We start from the raw sequence: 17,820 nt of genomic DNA, 5'->3' as shown, positions 1-17,820 counted from the left end.
ACGCTAGCCCACATAAGCCTGTGGGTTACCTATAATCCAACAAATAGACTAAATGAGTCAACAACTCAATGTATAACTTACACTTATAATTAATCAGTAACTTAACAGATGTGATTTTGGTTTTCATTAACCACTTAACTCTCGGAATTAGATACAGAAACAGAAACAGAAAATACCAGATACAGTTGCAGAATATTTCAGATTTAGATGCAGTTTGCTAACCCTAACCGCTACACACCATCTCCATCCATTCCTACACACCATATAGGGTATCAAGTACCCATCCATCTCCACACACCACATAGTGACTGTGGATCACATTTTAAAATAATTGCAATCTAGCTGCTAGATCATAATGCGATAAACCGCCAAAGTCAGATATATGTCTGTGGCTTAACCACCAAATTCGATAGATTATTAAATTGCCCACACTTCTTCTTCACAATCCCAACCCAATAAAGATGCAAATTTATGCATATACAGTAGTATAAATTTAGATCATGTTTATGTTATGCTATCACACTTACATATCAAATTTCATATCAAGTGTTCACTTGAAAATACAAATTATTTAGTAATAGATCATTAGATGACAATTATATTGTCTAATTCAGATCATATGGACCCTACGATAGGCTTACGTTCGATTCGAATAACGATTACAGCCCTAGGGAAAAATTTTAATTTTTGGCCCACACATCCGTGTGGATTCACATAGCCTGAGTGGCTGGCCCGAGCGACCCAAATTCCAAATTGGTGAGTTACACAGCTTGGACACATCTAGTGTCTTTAGCCCGTGTGCCTCTAATTCCAAAACAGTGAGTTACACGGCTTGGACACATGCCCATGTCTTTGGCTCGTGCGTCTCTAATTCCAAAACAGTGTTAGACGGCTTGGACACACTCCCGAGTCTCTAGCCCATGTGCCTTTAATTCTAAAACAGTTAGTTACACGGCTTGAACATGCATCTGTGTCTTTAGGCTATGTGCCTCTAATTCCAAAACAGTGAATTACACGACCTAACACACGACTTGACATACGGCCGTGTGGTGTCGACAACCATGTTTTTCTGTCTCTTTCGTTTCAAGATTTCGAGTTTTTGTTACACACCTAAGACGGTTTTGACGTAGAAGCAACAGAGAAGACCCTAAAACCTAAAAACGAAAACAAATCCCATCCAGAGAAATTAATCGAGTCAAAATGCTAAATTAACCAGCAATTCAAATTATGTCGAAAACTTTGACGCACGAATTCTAAAATGAAAATTATTTGCTTACCGACGAACAATAACAACTAATCGAAACTAAAGCATTGGAGAAAGCTCCCCTTGAGATTCTCGCCTAAAATTACAAACCAATTGAACAATTAACGGAAAAATTAGAACAATTGGCAGTATTATTCAACCATAACGAGAGCAGACAAAATTTAGTGAAAACAGACGAAACAACGGTAGCACTTACACAAATAATTTTTCAATTGAACAATAACAAACATAAACTCCTCGATTATATTCATCGCAAGCCACACAATCAAGCTATTGTTAGGATATTTAAAGTTTTTAGGATTAGGTTCTATTAGGATTTTTATTTCTCGCATAATAACATAATAGGTGGAAATTATCAATAAAATTGAACAAATTGCAGAATAAGAAGTGTGACAATAGACATGTACATGTCTAAGATTGGATTTACCTTGGAAAAGCTTGGTATTTAAGCAGTCAAACTTGACTAACCTCCTTTTCCTAGGGTGTTACATGGTGTACAATATCTATTCACTTCTGTATTTTCATTCTCTCTATTGTTTTTAACAATTGGGACATTGTTCATCTTAAGTAGTGGGGACCAAAAATTGAAATTGTTTTTCAAGATACATTATTCTTATAATTTTGATTAAATTATATTTTGTTCAAAAATTTGAATTTTTGTTAATTATGTTAACTTCTAGTATAAATAAAGTTCTATTATCTCAATAATTGCTATGTTAGCTGAACTATGACATAATGTTACTCTTAATAAAGTTTGCAAATCATACCATAAAATTTTTTAATTCTTTAAGGGAGCTAGACATGCATGAAAGTCTAAGTCTCTGGAATTGACTTAGTAATTTCTTGAGGCGAAATCCTAGGAAGCATGAATTTTGAAAATGACTTAGACAAACTTTTTGGGTTGTTTGAGTCTTTCAAGCCAATGTTAAGGAATATTTGCCCCTTGAAGCCCAACTTTAAGACTATATGACCTAATTTTATTTGAACCATTGCAATATTTAGCCACCAGTTCTCTCATAATTATCTTTAAATTGTCCCAAACACTAGACTCAGTCTATCTAGAATATTCTTTAAAAATAAGTTTGGGGGAGTTGAAAATAAGTATCAAATGTTAAAAAATTGCAGTACGTATAGTAATATGTTCATGTGAAACAAAAGAATAAGAAAAAGCATATGTACTCAAAAGAAATAGATGTACAAGGAGCATGCGTGAACTCAAATGCAAAATGAGTTGGTGTATTAAGGGTATTTATTCTGAAGGTCCGATGCAAGCTAAGTCTAAGGTTTTTAGCTTAAATTTATCTATCTTTTACCTACCCCTAGCCCAGCCACGTTACAACCTAATTAAAAGACCTTTCAATTCGGATTTCTGTGCTGTCTACATTAGTGGAGAGAAATTGCTAAGTTCAACATATAAAGACATAAGTTAAACTTAGTGATTGCAGTTTAGTCTCAAAAAAGGAATAAAAATTAAATGGTAAGAATTAGCATGGCTTTATTAAGAAAACATTTAGTCTATTTTAGCTAGCATGATAACAATTGAGAATAATTCGAACAAAATGTATGCTTGAGTTGCATAATTGCAAAATTCTTATTCTTGAGCATAATTACACTAAACTCATAATTGTGGGGGAAATGTATTCTAAAGATATTTTTCAATGGTAATTTCAAGCACTTCCTCTTTTTCAATTTGTGCATTACTCGGGATGAGCAATGAATTAAGTTTGGGGGTGTGGAAACACAAAAATATATAGACTTTTTGAGCTTTGATTCATGCAATTTTGTAGTAAATTTTTTTGAAATTCATACTTTAATTATGAAATAATTAATTTACACTTAAATAATTAACATATTTAATTTTAATTATTTTTATAATAAATTTTCACAAATTTGTTTTATTTTCGACAGCTTTGCACAAAAGGTGAAAATTGGCTCGACAAACACCTCGAAAGGCTTGAATCGTTTGAGAAATTTTTGCATCAAGTGGACCAAGAGCAAGACTGAATATTTTTCCAGCCAACGATGGTCCAAATGATGATCATTTTATATACTTTATATTTAATTTTTATCCAACTTAAATTGGGTTAAAAATTAATATAAAGCCTGAAGGAGAAAGTGGCCCAGTGTGCTAAGCATTGAAGACTGATCCAACAAGCAAATTGATAGCCTAAAACCGTCCCAAGAAGCTGACCCAATCAGCTTATTTAATTACTTGCAAAACAACCCTCAAAGTTTCCTTAAACTCCATTCAAACCCTTTCATTTTTTGTGCCTTTGAATATTTGCCCCAAGCTAAATTTAGCAAAGTTTGAATTATTCAAACTTGCTCCTTTTGTGGCCGGCCAGGGGAGAGTGCATGGCTGCTAATTATTTGCTAGTTTTAGCAGCCACTCCCACCTATAGATGCCCCCCTTTTCTACTTCATTCAACACACCTTCATTTCCCACACATCTATTCTTTCCTCTCTTCCATTTCCCTTTGTTTTCCCATTTCCCTTGTCCATTTCATTGCCGATTTCCCCTCTTGAAAAAGAGACACCATCCACCTTTATTTAGCAACATTTGAAGTGTTGATACATACCTTGGTCAACAAAACGAGCAAAGAAGAAGAGGAGCGTATTAGTCTGGCTACGGAGAAACGCCAAGATTACTTTCTAGTTCCCTTCTCTTTAGATTTTCTTTTTTATGTTATGAGCATGATGATGAATATTTATTGTGTTTTTATTCTTGATTTGATTAAAATGACTTAAAATTAAATTGGTGTTGCATTAATTGGTGCATGTTTAATCTTCTAAGGTAGCTGAAGGTTAAATTAGCGACGGTATTAAACAATACATTAGCTTAGCATTACTTGCAAGTTTATTATGATTAAACTGTTTCAATATAGGTATTTGTTGTTACTTCACTTAAACTTTTATATGCTTATGAAGAATGATTAATTGTTTGAAATGACATTGGAAAATGTTCAAGAGATTGATTAATTTAATAAGTATATATGTGCATTAGTTAACAAATTACCAAACTATCATGAAATTATTCGTAACAACATGAGAATGAGTTTAGTCATTCTAAGTTAAAGAATGTGATTGATCCAACACATTTATGTCATCTTGATTTAAACCCATCTTTTAAAATCTGCTTTGAAAGTTTTATTTTAATTTTATTTTACTTAGTTAAATTTTAGGTTTTAATCACTTCCTCAAAATCAAAAATTTTCATTCACCAAATTTTCTTAAATTGCATTTCATAAATATTTTCTTTCACAGTCTCTATGGATACAATAACTCGAAATTTACTTGTTACTTTATTATTTATTGCGATTATGTGCACTTGCATATTTTCATCTTTCCATTTGTCTTATAGTGAGACTATGTATATTAAATAAAATAAAATTATAAGGAACTTTGAAAAAAAAAACTCTTCAGGTGGAATTTGAAAAGGGAAATTAAGCTACTAAAATCCCTTTTGAAATTACTCACAAATTTTGAAATTCTCCAAATTTTTACCTAAATAAGTAAATTCACTTTTAGAATTGTGAAACCTTGATACAAATGAAACTCCTCCTCTAAATCCCTTATCCAAACACACCCTTAAGGTTTTTTTTACCCCCAAACCTTAAGCATACTCTTTTTTTAGCAACTAAGTATATTGTTTAATATAAAGAGAATTGTGTAAACAATTAAGACGTCTCAAAAGTGTGTATTTACAAGTAATAGCTCTGTAAAATAAATGCAATGAGAATGATTAAAGATATTACAATGAACTCCTAAGTGACTATGTACAAGAGAATATGAGAAAAAGAAGATTTGAAGTGAAATTTCTTGCTTTCAATGTTTGGATATGTCTCTCTTTTAAGTGTTGAAGTATTCTTGACTTTGTATTTATACCAAGGAAGTGAAATCTAGTTGTTTGGAGTGATTGAGAATGAATTAGAGCCATTAAAAGCATTAGTTTCAGGTTGAAAAAATGACTCCTCAAGTCTCAAGACTTACCAAGGGGGTCTCAATACCCGACTAAAAAGTAGCTACTTATAGCCATCATAAGGCTAGGTCTTGAAACTCATAGGCCAACTCTCAAGACTTACAAACTAAGTCCCGATACTTGGTCTTCCAGGTGAGTTCTGAGGCTATTGACTTGTAAAGTCTCATGACTTACAATCCGAATCTCAAGAATTGTCTTGTAAACCTTAAAAACACTTGGAAATACTTTACGAACATCACAAACATTTGATTAAGAAACACATTAAGTATTTTGTATGCCTTGGCCACTAAATGACTTAGAAAATAAACAACTAAAATTTATCTTAAATGTTCTCATATTTACATGATATTTTTTAAATTCAAATTAATACACAGGTCTGTTTTTTGAGTTGATAGTAATTAATCAAGCAAAAAAAGAAAAACAGTGAACACATACGGGCAATTTGCTAAGTTTTGAACATAGATGGTAAAGAAATAATAATGCATTTAAGAGAAATTTTCATTGTAATCTCTTAACGCATATACTGACTATTGGACAAGCATATAAAGTAATTGACATCCACCCATTCCAAATACAGATATTATTGTTCACGTATAGATATCAGATTGTGTAAAAAAAAGTATCAAAATATTAAACATGTGAATTAAACATATTATTTTTATATTTATTAAAAGTTTCATATTAAAGCAAACAATACCCTATTCATAGCTCACTCTACTATATAGCTTTAACTCATGTAGTCAAAGTTTATGAGGATTGGCAAAGGTACATGTAAAAAGAAAGGTTTTTGGGTTAAATTTTACTTTTTTCTCTTTAATTAAGCAACATGGGAAATAAAGAGCAAATTGTAGAAGAAGAAATTGTGTTGAAAATTTACATGCATTGTGAAGGATGTGTTTCAAAGGTTATCAATTGCTTGACAGGTTTTGAAGGTTAGAAAAATTTCACTACAAAACTTTTAAGGTTTTTTTTTCTTTTTTCTTTTTTGTAATTAAGCATAGTTTGAATTTACAGTCAAATTTAATGTTTGGGGTTTTGTTAATTTGATTAGGGATTGAAGAAGTGAAGGCAGATATGAAAAGTAATAGAGTGGTAGTGAAGGGACAAAAGGCTGATCCATTGAAGGTCTTGGAAAGAGTTAAGAAGAAATACAGTACGAATGTTGAGCTTATTTCTCCCAAACCAAAAATTGTACCTAATGATCACAAAGTACAAGAGCTACCAAAGAAACAAGAGGTAATCATCCCTTTATTTACTTTTCTATTTGATGATTTCGTCTAATTTCATGTTGAATTGGATCAAATGAGTTTTAATAATTTAGATTGAACCAAATTGATATCAAATCGAGTTTAGTTTATCGAATCAAATCAATAGAGGAGGCTTTAGGTGTTTAAGAAATTATTTTTATTTATACAAACAAATGCACATATCTATATTTAATTATTGGCTTAATATATAATTTGGTGTTTGAATTTGACATTTTTTTTAATGTAGTACCTATATTTGACAAAAGTTATATATTTTGATATTCAAAAGTAATGGTGTTAGCTTTTTAGTGTTTGATTCGGTTTTACAGTTGATTTGATGAAAATTCATAATTAGCTAATAATATTAGCAATTAACTTTGATCAAATTAACCTTAAAACCCAAATTAAATCATATTTATGAGATTGTATTTAGTAAATTAAGTATAAAATTAAACAAATTCATAATTACACTAAATTTACTCCATTAATAAAATTATAAAAAATTCAAACCTAATAATATTAGCAATTAACTTTCATCAAATCAATACTAAAATCAGAATTAAACACTAAAAAGTTAACACCAATACATTTGGGTAACAAAATATATAACTTTTAACAAACGCATATACTAGATTAGATAAAAAAAAACTTAACTACCACATAAAAAAATATCAATGAGTAAAAAAAAATGTCAAACTTAAATACAAAATGATACATTAAGCCTTAATTATTCAAAGAATCTTTTGATATTTGAAAAAAAAAAACCCCACTTTTGATTTAACTCCTACTAATTTGTTAACTCATTTGAAAAATTATCAAAAAAAAATTTATTTAATAAAATATATTATAATGAGGATGTTTTTGTTCATATTTTCATATAAAAATCAATAAAATCTCATATTTAATACATTATAATTTTAAAATTCAACTTTTATCATTTTAGTAAAAAAATTATATAATGTTTATATAAACTTTTAATAATTGCTAGATCATGGTATATCCACGATGTGCGTGAAATATATATATAAATTAGATATGAGTTTAATTAAAATAGTAAAATTGAGGTATTAAAGATGTCGAGATTTTTGGTTTAGTTCTCATTATGCATATATATTTTCCCCTAAATTACATATAAACTGATAAAAATATTCTTAAAATTATATGATCGCATTATAAAAATATTGAACTTTTTAGAATTTTAACAACTGAATTGATATTTAAATGAATACGTGATAATGTAGTATATTTTAAATTTTTGTTTGAGTTTATTTTTTTTAAATTGAATAATTTATTTATTTATTTATTTTTGTACAGATTATAATTGAAGTTGTTTCACTTAAAATGAACATACACTGTGAAGGTTGCGCAAATGACATTAAGAAAAGTATAGAGAAAATGAAAGGTAAACTTTTTTTCTCTTTTAATTTACAATTTTAATTATCGAAAAAAATTACATTTTTTATTTTTTTTCCTTTTTTTTTTAATTCAAACATTGTGAAAATGTGATTGTTTAATCTTAAACCCTAAATATTAAGTTATTATTTTCTTACTTAAGCTCAATCATCCATTGTATCTAGATTTATCTATGGTCTACCCGCCCGAAAGATGAAAGGGTTTTGGTAAATTATATGTCTGAAAAATGAGCTTGAGAAAAAAATAAGGCCCGTTTAGAAAACGGGTTGGGTCTCGAGTAAAATTTTTTTAGCCCGGAGTCTGGCCTGGCCCGAATATGCAAAAAAAAAATCATGCTGTTTTTTTTATTGTTTTGTTGCTTTTTTTTCTCACTATTATGTTGCTACTATTTTGTTGTTATTGTTTGGATATTGTATAATTCTTATTTTAGTGTTAATTTTGTTACTGTTTTAGAGGCATTTGCTTGTTAAGTTGCATCTATCTTAGTGTTATTTAGGTATGTATATTTTTTTAAATTGTTGAGAAACATTTATTTTAATGTTTTTAATATTTTTGATGTATTATATATTTTTTAAAAAAATTATATAAAAAATATAAAAAATAATACGGGTGGGCCAGGGATGGGTTTAGTATTTTTATCTGGACCAGATTTGGACAAAAATTTAAGCCTATTTTTCGGGCCGGACCTAGCAAATGGGCCTTAACATTTTAATTGGGTCTGGCCAAGCCCATGAACACCTCTAATTGTATCACTCTTGATAATTAATTTAATTTGAAAATTTCTCATTATTAAATAATAATTTGAGTCAAATAAACTCAAATCGTATTTGAAAAACTCATACTCTTACGAGTCGAGCCTACTAAAAGGAGTAAGCATAAAAAAATAGAAAGTATTATTTAGATTTGTGTCTATCAAAATATAATAAAAGGAAGTCAATAAATAAGAAAATACAAGTAAATATAATTAATGTCGATGTTTATTAGGGATTTTAAACGTGGAAGCAGATATGAAGAAGTCGATGGTGACGATTACAGGAAGTTTGGGTGCATCAAATATTGCTGAAACCATAAGGCGACGACTGGGAAAACATGTTGAAATTGTGGCAGTGGAATCCAAGGATAAAAAGAAAAACCACGACAAGGGAAATGAAAAGAGCAACAAAAAGGGGGAGGAAGAAAAGATTGTAGTGTTAAATTACCCTCCACAATATTCCGCACAAAATATTTGTCCCAATCAAATTTTTAGCAACCAAAATATATTTTCATGCTCCATAATGTAAATCAACTTGTTGAATTCTGTACTACATTTTTCTCTTTAGTTCAAAATAAGGGAGGACTGGATTGTAACCATGGAACATGTTCCCAATAATTTCCCGAATGTAGCATTGCTTTCAAGTAATTGTTTCCGAAAGGATTTGGGTGCATGTTATTGCACCTCTTCTTTTGGTGGCAGTGCTAGAGATCCACCTTTTTATGTTCGAAATTGTGCAGCCAATGCTCTTCCCAAATTGATGCAGTCATTAGTATTGGAGAGGATGGTATTTTTGAGCCATTTTCATCCTATTTTGGAAATTTTCCTCTTGTTACTGGATTTTGATGTGATGCTATATCATTTAAATTATATTTTATTGGAAGGCATATTGAACAAATTTTATTTAATCTTGTTTACAATTTGATACATGATTGTTTGAAGTGCTTGAATACTTGGTGTTATACCCAGCTAACTTGCTTGTATGTCTCAGAAAAGGGATTGTATGAAACTATCATTTCACGTCATCCCTATAACTTTCCTTTTCCTTTAGGAGAATGACACATCAGATTTTTCCTACTGAAAAAAATTTAAATTCAACTAAAAATAATAAAAATCAGGAGAAAAAATCCGATTTGTCATTCTCCTATTGAAAAGGGAAAAGGATAACGTGGAGTCACAATTTCATACAATCCTTTCTAGTATATTTGGTGAACTTTAAGCCTAAAAAATAATAGCATTTTTGGCTCATATAATGCCATGTTTTAATAAATATTGGTCCAACCTAATTTTATATGGGGCATTGGTTATCTTGAAAATTCAAGGAGTGGTATGTAACTATTACTTCATAGATTCTACCTCTATTGTTATTAAAAAGAGTTATATTCAATTTTTTTTAGAAGAAAAATATTCGTTTCTATAGAAAAAAAGCTTTTCAAACTAATATTATGTGTTGATTTATATTTAATACTTAAATTTATTATTTAAATTAATTAATAAAATAATATTGTTTTAGTCACAAACATATTTAGGTTGTATTTGTTTCACTAAACTTAATATTTAGAAAATGAGTTCAAGAAATTTATCAAACAGTGGAATGTTTTACGTAAAATCAAGCAAACACTTGAAAATCATATCATTTTCCAAAAAATCATACAATTTTTTGGAAATCATTTTTCGGAAATAGTTTTTAGTGAATCAAACAAAATCTAAATAAAAACTTACGTAGTATTATTATTTAAACCACTAACTAGGTTAAAAATTACTAAACTAATCTTACATATTTGAAATAAGTTATATTCTTATAAGGATATTTTTATCTTTATACAATTTAAAGAATTCCAATATAAAATTTTCCTATTTTAAGATTCAAACACATATCACCATGTCTATAAAATCTTTTCTTTAATATTTCAACCAAAATTTTATTTTATGGCTTAATGATATATTTGGCCCACCAAATTTACAAAAAAAAAAGTCATTTATCCATTCAGTTAATTTTTCACCTTTTTAGTCCTTAAACTTCCGCTATTTATCCAATCACCTCAAAATAGATAGAAATATTAACATTGGTTAATTTACATTGGTTAATTTTGCTGACGTGACATACATGTGGATTGCCATATTAACAATTAATTAGTTTTTTAAATATAAAAACATAAAAAAAATATTAAATTATTTAAAAAGTATAAACATTAAAAAATATTTTTAAATTTTTAAAAATTAATTAATTGCTTACTCTAACAAACGTTATCTTTTCTATCCATTTTGGGGTGATTTGACAAACAATATAGGTTTAAATGCTAAAAGAGATGAAAAACTAAATGGGGAGCTAAAATGACTTTATTGTAAAGTTGGAAGGTCAAATAAGACATTATTTTATTTTAATATTTTGTACATTTCAATGTTTTTACACAAATTGGTTCACCTACATTGTTTGTACACATATAATGTTTATAATCTAGGTAACACCCCATAATTTGGGGTTAAAAATTTTGGAGTTTGTAGTTAGGGTCAGTGAGTAGGTCGAGCAATTGTGTTTGTTTTTGCGTTTTAATGTTAGAATGAGCCTGCTAATTTGGTGATAGAGAGTGTGTTATAATTAGCTTTGGGTCCTGAGTTTGAATCTTTGCTTGTGTGTTTTGAGGGATTAATTTTATTTTAGTTTTGTTTTAAAGTCTAAATACTTATTTATTATTTTTATTTAATTTAAAGAGAGAAAATATCCCAATTTTTGGCACGTTGTCCCTCTCTCACATCTGTTTCTTTCCTTCTTCTCTCATGTTTGTTCCTTCTTCAATTTTCTACTTCAATTTTTGTTGGTTTTTGTTCTTCTTCCTTTGTGTCTTATTTTTTTCGTTCTTCAGTTATCCAAAACATTTTCATTAGAGGATTTTTTTGCTCAATTGTTAGGTGTGGAATCAGGTAATTATTAGCATTGTTTTATTGTTATTCTCTGAATTTTAGATTAATTACTTTAGATGGTTCATTAGTACCGATTTGGGTGATTGCTTAAAGTTTTATGTTGGTTAATGAGGTTACATAATTGGTGGAATTGAGACGTGTCAAACATTTTTGGGGGCTGTAGATCAAAATCATGTGCGTTTTTGAACCCTTAGTAATTAGGGATTGTGTTGCGGTTGCTAATTCACAAGTTTTGGGTCTGTTTCGGTATGGTTTCATGACCACATGGGTGGCCACACAGGCGTGTGCCGCACATGGACGGTTCACACAGCTGTGTGACATTGGGAATTAGGGTTTTTGGGCGATTTTTGGTGCCACACGGCTTTGTGGCTAATATTGGAGATTTTAGTATATTTTCACAGGGTGTGTGCCTTGGCACACAGTCGCGTCCCTTAGCTACACGGGCGTGTGAGATTTCCACACAATCATGTCTACTCTGTACATTATTTTAACAATTTTGGACAATGAGTTACACGGGCTGCTCAGATGACCATGTCACTAGGTCACACGGGTGTGTCTCCTCCATACAGCCTAGGCATTTCCACACTGTCGTGTGCCCTATTTCATAAATTTTTGTTCTTTGTCGTATTTGACCCGTTTCAATTCTTGTGTCACTCAACGTTCGTACAGGCCTCTGTATTTGTGTTAGGGGCTCTGTATCGGCTTAGAATCGTGTGAGTATTCGTAACTATAGCGTTGATTTTATAGCTTGTTTAAGCGTTAATGTGATGTGATTATGAAATTGATACACTATCTAATGATAGAATCTAAGTTAATCTGATACTAAGCCTGTGTAATTGTATATGTGTACTTCTGTTTCTATATGATTGTTGTATAATTTTCTGTAAGTTGTGGGCATTGTGCATTGCATGAAAATTCTGGGATTTGGTTGTGAAGGGAAGAGACTCTGTTTTGGCAGTTTAACTGCAATACTTTATAGCGGTGATTCTGCACTTTATACTTATGTCAGCTCAGCTACACATTCTTATTTGAGTGGCTTAGTTCCATGTTACGTGGTGTGTAGGGTGGATGGGCCTATCATGGTTCATATGCGGTGTGCAGGGTGGATGGGCTTGATATAGCTCATATGTGGTGTGCAGGGTGGTCAAAGTGGTGTTTGGATGGTTGGGGTGGGTTTTTGACTTATTGCATCCATTTTGCATTTGAATATACGTCTAATTGTATGAACAATATGTTTAACATGTTATGATGTGTTTTGATTATTACATGTAGATTGGACATAGTTTTCGTGGGTTTGGTCCATTGCAATTATTATATAGTTGAGTTTTCGTATGGCTAAAAACTGTTGGAATATCATGGTTGCTTCCAATTATGACATATTTGAATTGTTTGCGAACTTAATAGTAAGCTGATGTGTTTTAGTACATCTGCACGGTTGTAGTAATGTACGTAACCCTTGATAGTTATTGTTAATGTGTTGTGTTTCTGATTGCCGGATCAGGGTTGTCATACTTTAATTGCGTGCCCTTAACGGGGATATTACTTTTGGAGTTCCGTCTTTTACCTTCTATTATATTTCGGACTCACACTGAGCTCGCGTAGCTCACCCTTTAGTTTTCTCCCTTTCAGGTACTCTCGTGTTCTGAAGCTGGATTCGGCATATTGGAGGTCTTGGAATGATAAGTTTTGAGTTAAGCTAATAAATTTTTTCTTCAACTCTTAATTTATTAAACTATTTTGGTCCGTAAGTGTTTACGGGAACTGTGGTACAAATTTTATGTGGTACTTTCGTAAAGTGTTAATTGGACTAAATAACAGAAACTGTGGATTTCTATTTCTGATTGTTTTAAATATAACTTAATTACTGTTTTGAATCCTAAATTGTTAAATGGTTTAGTTCGAATTTAGCAAACTGTGTTTGAAACGAGTTTTAAACAATTATTTTGCAAATTGCTTTTAGATCACTTTAGTGGTCAATGTGACCTCCGAGATCTGGTCAAAACTTCTGGGCCGGGTTTTGGGGTGTTACAATCTATACTATTATTTAAATCCTAATTGAATTGGTGCCATGAGTCAACCAAACATCAACTTGATTGAGAAATTACTAAACTAGCTTTACATATTTGAAATAAGTTATATTCTTACAAGGTTATTTTTGTCTTTTTATATTTTTAATAAAACCAATATAAATTTTGCAGATTAAATTCGAACACATACCACTAGAATTTATAAAATCTTTTCTTTACCAATTCAACTAGAGTTTTAGTTTAATATTTTTATACATTTCAAAATCATTACACAAATTGTTCCACTCACATTGTTTGTGTGTATATATATATGTTAATAATGTCGTTAATTGAGTTTACGTCATAAGTTAACTGGATATCAATACAAGAAAAATAAAAATATCATGATAAATAATTTGAGTGCATTTAATATTCTCAATCTGATGTATTTACCTATTTAAATTTCTTTTTACTCACAATTTAAACTAATTCTTTTAATTTAATTCTATACATATTGCATCTATTATTATTATAGTTTCAAACATTAAGTTTCATGATTTATTATGGGATATTCTTAAGCATATACATGTATTCTAAACACATGATTTCTATATGTATATATGTTTGAAAGACTTTCTAGTTTGTTTTAAATTATATTGGGAATATGTTTGAGTTATGGTTTTTTTTTAATAAGTTAGAGGTTTAGTTGCATTGGCAATTGTTTGCTTACCAAGATGGTTGCAGGCCCGTTCTTGACATTTTTTGGGACTTAGGCGAAATAATAAATCAGGTCCTTTTAAAAAATATATAAAATGTAATACAATAAAATAAAATCATATACTAGTGATTTCATTAAAATAATACGTTTTATGACATTAAGCGAATAATATATTTTTCTAACAAAATAAAATAAAAAAAAGACAATTTTCATTCAATCTACTCCTATGTCATCAACTACAAAAACAACAAAAAATCATAAAAAATGGGTTCTGCAAGCATTCTAAGATGCAAAATCATTAATGATAACATCAAGATCAATGTTTTCCAAAAAATCCTTCTCTATTAATAAAATTGTCAGATTATTCAACCGTTCTTGTGACATTGACGACCTCAAGTAGGTTTTGATTAACTTTAGCTTCAAAAAACTTCTTTCAGCTGATGCCACAGTCACAGGGACCGTTAAAAAAAATTCTATAAGCGATTGAAACATTCGAATAACAATATGTAGATTTGACAAACTCAAGAATTTCAGTGGCTGGCGTTAATTCATTCGGTAAAGTAAATTGCAACACTTTCAATTCAGAGAAAAGCTCATTTAAATCAACATGTGATGAATCACCATGAGAAAAGGTAGAGTGAAAAGTAGCACAACATTCTGTCAATTCATTTTCATCTAATGACTTTTACTTGTTTGAATCAAACAAAAACCCAAAAATACTTTCAAATGTTTTTAGTTGCTCAAATCTGCTCCTCAAATAAGTAATTGACATGTCTACAATAACTAAAAATAATAATCAAATCTAAATAATTCATCAGCCGACTAAATTTCTTCATCCTCTTGGTTATTCTCATCAAATTGTTTTTTTTCCAATAACACGACGCTTTGTTGGAAGGGTAGGCTCTACATTCATATCAAGTGCAATCCTTTTAGCAATATTCATACTAAAAGTAACACCTTCATCTCTATACTTTTCAAAATATGACAACACACCTTCTAATTGCTTTATGGTGGTGTCAATGCACATAGACTTAGATTGTAATTTCTTGCTCACCATATTTATAGCAAATAAAATTTCAAGTGCATTGACCTAACTCTCCGCTTCACTCTTTGACTTTGCATCATCACAAGATTCATATAATTTCAACAAAGCCAATCTTATTTGGGGAGTTTGAAACCTAATAGCTTTAACACTTTTAATTTGACTCTCCCAACAAGTATTAGATAAAAATTTCACAGTTAATTCAAAGACATTGTCACGCAAAATTTTCCATCTTTCTGTAGAACCCGAAAATAATGAATATATGTGTTGACCAATTCCAAAAAATGAAATAGTTCTAAGGCAAGAATGTGTCATATCACTAAGAGTAAGATTCAGACTATGACAAGCACAAGGCATATATAATGCTCTCAGGTTTATTTCAAGTAATCGCTTTTGAACACCTTGGTGCTTCCCTTTGATATTGGAGTCATTATCATAACTCTAACCTCTTACATCATCAACATTAAGATCAAGAGACTTCAAAACATCTTGTAATTTATTAAAAGGTATCAATCCAGATGTAGCAACTACCTTTAAAAACTCTAAAAAGTACTTTTTAAATTTTATTTTATTACTTGAGATATTCACACATCGTACTATTAGAGTCATTTGTTCTTGATGACCAATATCAGAGGTGCAATCAAGAATTATATAAAAATATTTTGTCTATTTGATGATCTTAATTATAGAACTTTTAACACTATCAACCAAAAGCGAAATAAACTCATGTTGAATTTTAAGCCCAAGATAATGATAATTAATTTCATGGTTTTGAATGCATCTAACATGATCTTGCATTATCACATCGAATTTTGCAATCATTTCAATCAACCCCAGGAAAGTACCATTGCTATCTTGATAGAGTTTTTCATTGGATCCTTGAAAAACCAAATTATGAGTAGCAAGACATTTCACAACTAAAAATATTTTAAGTAAAACTTGCCTCCATGGCTCATTCTCTTTCATAATTTGTTTTGAAAGCTTTTATAAATTGTCTCATTTTTATCCAACCTTACTCTTATTTCATTCCAAGTATTAATATTAGTCATATATGCTCAACATTGTTTTCATGTTGTTTGAGCCTCTCACTAATATGCCTCCAATCACTTAAACCTTCATTTGCTAACAAACTTTTGTTACTAATAGATTTGAATAACTTACAACAAAAACAAAACACTTTGTCAACATGTTTGGTATAAACCAACCATTTTCTATTGCTAATCTAACCATTGCTCAACCCCCTATAAAAATAAGCATATGAAAAATGCCTATTATTATTATCGAGAGCAAAATCAAGATTCATTTCTCTTATAGGCCCCTTTTCAACTAAAATGTCTCCTTTTTTATTATCAAGATTAGCCCAATTTCTAGGATCATAAATATCCAAAGGAGTTGTTTATTCCTCATTAAGACCAAGATTTTCAATAGTGAATACATTTGGCACATCATTAGGCTCATTTGGATCATTAATTTCATCATTCTCATTGAAATAATTATGCAAACTTTCATTTGATTGATCCAAAATTTCATTAAAAACTATTTTAAAATAAATAAATTTATCAATAGCACATTGCTGTGATTTTTCTAATTCTTTAGCATGTTTTCTCTTTTTCCTTTTTTTTCACTTCTCGATAAATGCTTTTTAGGCAACATTATATATAAAAGACAAATTAGATACTCAAGTAACACAAGAAAATAAAACAATAACACCTGATAGAAGAATTCCAAGTTGAATATTTTCTTTAACATTTGCTAATTTCAAAAGTCAAATCGAGTCATTGGAATTTTGTAAATATAATTATAATAATCAATTAATAATAGACACTATAAAATCCAATTATATGTGAAGAAAATGCAACTAAAAAATTAAATGAGTAACAAAAACAATTAAAATTTCAATTGCATAAAATCATAAAGAAATGGTATGTAGTAGTATATTGTACTATGGTTCATCAAAAAAGGAAGAAGAAGTTAAATATAAGGCTGACTTAATGACTTTATTAGTTAAAACCCAGAAATGTCATCAAATTAAGAATGAAAAGACTACAAGAAAGAAGAGGAAGGATGGAGAATTATATCTGCAACAGTGGTAGATCCGACAGACCGCGGATGGGAGGCTCTCAATCTCTCAAATATAAAGTAAAAATCAATAACTTCAATTGATTGATGCTAATGAATGATGAATAATGTATTACTCAAATAAATTTTGCCCTATTTAATTTGTAGAAAATTTCTCCCATTGCCATCATTATGAGAAAACAAAGAAGGTTGAATGCTAGTAACGATTGATTTTTTTTTGGGGAAAATTGAAATTTATTTTCAACTTTAATGGTAGGAGTTGGATTTTAGGAATTAGAGGAGGTTTGGAGAAGCCAAGGAGTTGAAGATGAAGTATTTATGGCTAATAATTGAATGTCCTAGACATTTAATTAATTTATTTTAGTTCGAAGATTTTTTCCCACATTAAAAGCTGAATAA

Source organism: Gossypium hirsutum, chromosome D05 (genome assembly GCF_007990345.1).
Source record: "Gossypium hirsutum isolate 1008001.06 chromosome D05, Gossypium_hirsutum_v2.1, whole genome shotgun sequence".
Taxonomy (NCBI): domain Eukaryota; kingdom Viridiplantae; phylum Streptophyta; class Magnoliopsida; order Malvales; family Malvaceae; genus Gossypium; species Gossypium hirsutum.
The sequence above is the reverse complement of the archived record's forward strand: the minus strand, read 5'-3'. Positions refer to the sequence as shown.